The following is a 4787-nucleotide window of genomic DNA, read 5'->3' on the forward strand; positions in this document are numbered from 1 at the left end:
GCAAAAGCAAAGGCGAGTATACAAGTTTAAGCATAAGTATAAGTATAAGTATAAAAGTTTAAAACGAATCCACATGGCAACTTAGTCTATACGAGATCAACCTAATGCGGCATGCAATATTTCTAGCCAACCTCTGTTTACGCAAGAAAGTTTAATTAATTCAACATGACCCAAGTTTAAGGGGGCGGTGCGTTACTCCTATAACGCTATACATGTCGAAGGGAGGCTCGTGAGAGCTAATGACTAAAACATATCACATAAGTATGGTCCACGTAAGCATCAAGTATCATAATATAGTATTCATGTATAAGGATTGTTTTGTGCATTGCATAAAGAATAAGTTTAAGTGTAGTTTAATAGTAAAACATGTTACACTCCAAAAAGTGGTAAACATAAAAAGGGGGTTGCGAGTATACTCACATAATTTGCATAAGCTTTCCGATTATCCAAATGTTGACGAGGGTAAGAGATTAGGAGGAAGGAACATCGAAGTCTCGAGATTAGGAGTGGTTGCGATTGCGACTCCTAGTAAAATAACGCATGAGTAAAGATTGGAACAATTCAAGAGAACGAACGAGAGTGCTTGACCTAGATAATTAAAATTTCACATACGATCTCGTTATTGCTTATTGATTTGAAGTGTGTTGACTGGATATGTTTTATAAATTATTTAATCTAATTTATAAATACATGTTCCAATACTTGTTAATTATATTTATATAAAGTTGTGGTAATAAATTAGTAAAGTAACAATTGTAAACATAGTTGGTAAAATGAGTATTGTATTAATGATAACAATATTAATCATAATAATAATAATTAATAATGATGATCATAACAGTTGTAATAATAATAGCTAAAAATACTAATACTTTAACAAAATGGAAATAACAATAGTAGTAACTATTTAATAATAGTAATAATTTTGTAATACAAATTGGTAACAGGAGAGGGGTATCCAACTATTATAAGCAGCTTTAATAAAAATAAAAGCATGAAGGCAGCGAACAATTCGGGATGCCGGGTTTTGATGATTATCAAGATGTAATTAAATAACATTTCACAATAAATTTACGAGGAAATAGGGGATAAGTAGAATTTTATTGGCATTCCCCCCACTGACTCTTATGTTAATAGATATAAAAGACTAACATTTGAGTAAGTAAATAATAATAATAATAATAATAATAATAATAATAATAATAATAATAATAATAATAATAATAATAATAATAATAAAGATATATGTTACTGAAACAAATGAAAAGAGAATTGGATTTTTATTTTACTTTAACCAACAACAACATCCCTCATCATCTTTGAAAGTGTTTAGTTATTTTTTTTTTTTACATTGACAGTAGGTTATCACCATTTATAAAACTCACGAACAAAACTGTTATATATAGTTTAGTTGATTTGATTAATTAAAAGCATAATCTCTCACAGAGATTTAAACGAGTGAACAAAAGGAATAAGAAACATATACCGAACACAAAGCGAAATAAAAAGGATAAACAGAGGCTATACCGAAACAAGTCGAGTATTGTTCCTTCGTAAGCTCCGATCTCCTTCGGCGACGTTCTCGTATCTCCGGCGAGATGGTTCTTGTTCCAGAAGTCTTGTTTCCTCAGTAGATGTCTTCGAGTGTGAAGAAAAGGATATTTATTAGAACTTTAGAAAACAATCTCGGGTTTCTTATAAAAAGCGAAGTTGTTAAACTTTCCGAATAGAAACGGATCGATAATAGTCATCATCTTCTTCGTTGCCGAACAGTGGACGTCGTGATACCGTCGCGAACTTCGGGCGGCTCCGGTGAACTCCGGTTGAGATCCGATGGTTTGTGGTTTCTCCGGCGATTCGTTAACAAAGCAGAGAGGTGAGAGCTATGCGAATGGTTATGAGGGTGTGGGATTGTTGTGCAAAAAGGAGGTTTATGGTATGGTTTGAAAGGCATAAAAGGGTTTGGCTGAATTTATGACCAGGTTCTTGAAAAACAAGAAACGTGTAAATGATACCGAGTCCCGAGAAGAAGGCACAGTTGTCTATGTACAGTTTTGGCGGCAAGTTGTTTTTAAAATCAAGACTCGATGTAACAAGAATATAAGATTTGTTTTACATACTTGACTAATTTTACAAACAAGTCCCGGTTGTTCATATTTCATTTTTGAAGCCAAGTTTCCTTTATACTTTCAAGTAAATACATAAATAGTTCCTCAAATTTGACTAACAACTTATTTACCTTAAAGCTTTTCTTTAAGACTCAACCGAACTAACCGGGTTATATTACCGTGCTTATAGTTTTAATTGAAATATCAATTAAATAAACTAAACCAGTAATTAAATAGTAAATAGTTAAATCGATACGCAATTAAATTAGAGAATAATTCATTGGACGGTTATTTATTTCACGAAAATTCTGAGGTTTCAAAGTTGGGATCCGAATTTCAAAACGGGTCGGATTTCGAGAATCCATTTTGACGGATGTTACACATATTGTGAATGAATTGTTTGGTGGAGAATGACAGCTTCCGTGATATCTTGCTAAGATCACGGTTGTAACTCTCAACAAGTTGATGATTATGAATATCATTGAAACTCATAACTGTGTATGAATCATTCGAGATTGAGACTAGTATGCTTGCCTTACAGTCACACCATGTGAAGTTGGTCCTCCGGTGCTTTATAGAAGATTCATCTAGGGTGTCAAAAGTCCTCTTGGGTTGTGGTTTTCCATATTTTGAGCATCGAAGATACTTGTGTGTGGGAATCCCATTCCAGACTTTAGTTTGCCCTTTCTTTACAGAAAAACCTGCTTCAAACGCATAAAGTTCATACATGGAAAGAACATCCGCAAAAGTTGGATAAGATTTCCCACACACTGGTATGAACTTATCAGCGACGTTAGGAATCCAGTAACGGGTTCCCTGAGGGGTATCAAAAACGAAGTATGGATTCGATGGCCCTGCATCATAAAACGAAAAAGGTTAGGAATCTGCTATATATGGCATGACAAAAGTATAGAAATCTGTGATATGAGAATAAAGTGGGCTCCCATGTAATATATACAACCGTCTAACTGGCCGCGTGATGATTCAGCAAACAGAGAAGGACCATGAGATGATCCAGAAACAGCACCAGGCATGAACTGCATAGGGGAATCTTGGGATGCTACATGTGAACATTATGGAATATGTTTGAACTATGCCATATCTGGGGAAGAAAAGTACAAAACCAGTGTATAGAAAAACAAACCTTGTTCATTATCCATAACCTGGTCATCATTAAAAGCGCTGTTCATGAAATTGTTGGAGATCACAACATCCGGTGATCTAACAGGGACTTCAGATGATCGCGAACAATCAACATGCATATAAGTGTATACAGAAGCTTCGAATGGAACATGTGAACATTGCCATGCAGTATAGTTGGATTATTCGATTAAAAAGTTGTAAAAGAAAAAAAAACAGAACTTCGAGAAGAGTTAAGTTACATAAATAGACAAACCTGGAGCATTAAATTCCTCATCATTATGGAAGTCGCTGCTAAAGAACCTGTTGGGGAAACTATGGACCGGCGACATTAACTCGGAGGTTGGTGGATTTGTCTCCATGAATATTAATGGAGTTACTTGCTAATTTGGAGTAAAAGTGAAATGGGGTTTCTCTGATGAATGTTGAAGAAGATATAAAGGAAAAAATGAAAAAGAAATATGGGGGAGGGTGAATGGTACATACGATTTGATGGGCAATAAATGAACATGTCAATTCATATTGGGGATAGTTCTTGGTGGTTAAGTTAATTTACTAATATAACCTTGTTGCAAAAAGTAATAGAAAGGGGATCTGTGCAATGTGGCTAAATGTAAGCCACAAATATAGTTTGCTAAGTTTTCTAAAATAATGGGGTTTCTTATAGAGCATTATCCTATATATATATATATATATATATATATATATATAGGGAGAAGATCATGCGAGAACCACCTCTTATTGTGAGAACCGCGAGAACCAATGTGAACACACCAAAAATGCCTAAAAATAGCTAAAAATCATATAAAAAATTTTTTTTTGATTTTTTTAATATTTTTTAGGTTAAAATCGCTACTTTTCGAATCAAAAAAAAAAATTTTTTTTTTAATTTTTTTTTTTAAAAAAAAAAATTTTTTTTTTTTTTTGCTTCGAAAAGTAGCGATTTTAACCTAAAAAATATTAAAAAAATCAAAAAAAATTTTTTAGATTTTTTTTTTGATTTTTTTAGATTTTTTTAGATTTTTTTTAGATTTTTTTAGGTTTTTTGGGGGTTTAGTTTTTAGCATTTTAGCTTGGGTGGGGGGGGGGGGTTAGGTTTTTGGGGGGTGGGGGAGGGGGGTTTAGGTTTTTTGGGGGGGGGGGGTGGGGGTTAGGTTTTTTTTAGTTTTTTTTAGGTTTTTTTAGGTTTTTTTTAGCTTGGGGGGGGGGGGGTTTAGGTTTTTTTGGGGGGGGGGGGTTAGGTTTTTTTTTGTTGGGGGGGGGGGGTGGGGGTTAGGTTTTTTTTAGGTTTTTTAAGGTTTTTTTTAGGTTTTTTTAGCTTGGGGGGGGGGGTTAGGTTTTGGGGGGGGGGGGTGGGGGTTTAGGTTTTGGGGGGGGGGGGGTGGGGGTTTAGGTTTTTTGGGGGGGGGGTTGGGGGTTAGGTTTTTTTAGGTTTTTTTTAGGTTTTTTAGCTATTTTAGGTTGTGTTCACATTGGTTCTCAAGGTTCTCACAATAAGGGTGGTTCTCGCATGAGCTCCTCCCTATATATATATATATA

General features: G+C 34.5%; 1 long non-coding RNA gene across 1 annotated transcript; it reads right to left on the bottom strand.

Annotated features, from left to right (window-relative positions):
* Positions 1-2801: 2801 nt before the first annotated feature.
* On the bottom strand, positions 2802-3144 carry LOC118486403. Its single transcript, XR_004878892.1, has 2 exons — positions 3070-3144; positions 2802-2962 (listed from the first exon to the last, which is right to left on the bottom strand). It is a non-coding gene; the product is annotated as an uncharacterized LOC118486403 (long non-coding RNA).
* Positions 3145-4787: the final 1643 nt, after the last annotated feature.

This window comes from Helianthus annuus, chromosome 14 (genome assembly GCF_002127325.2).
Source record: "Helianthus annuus cultivar XRQ/B chromosome 14, HanXRQr2.0-SUNRISE, whole genome shotgun sequence".
NCBI classification, from domain to species: domain Eukaryota; kingdom Viridiplantae; phylum Streptophyta; class Magnoliopsida; order Asterales; family Asteraceae; genus Helianthus; species Helianthus annuus.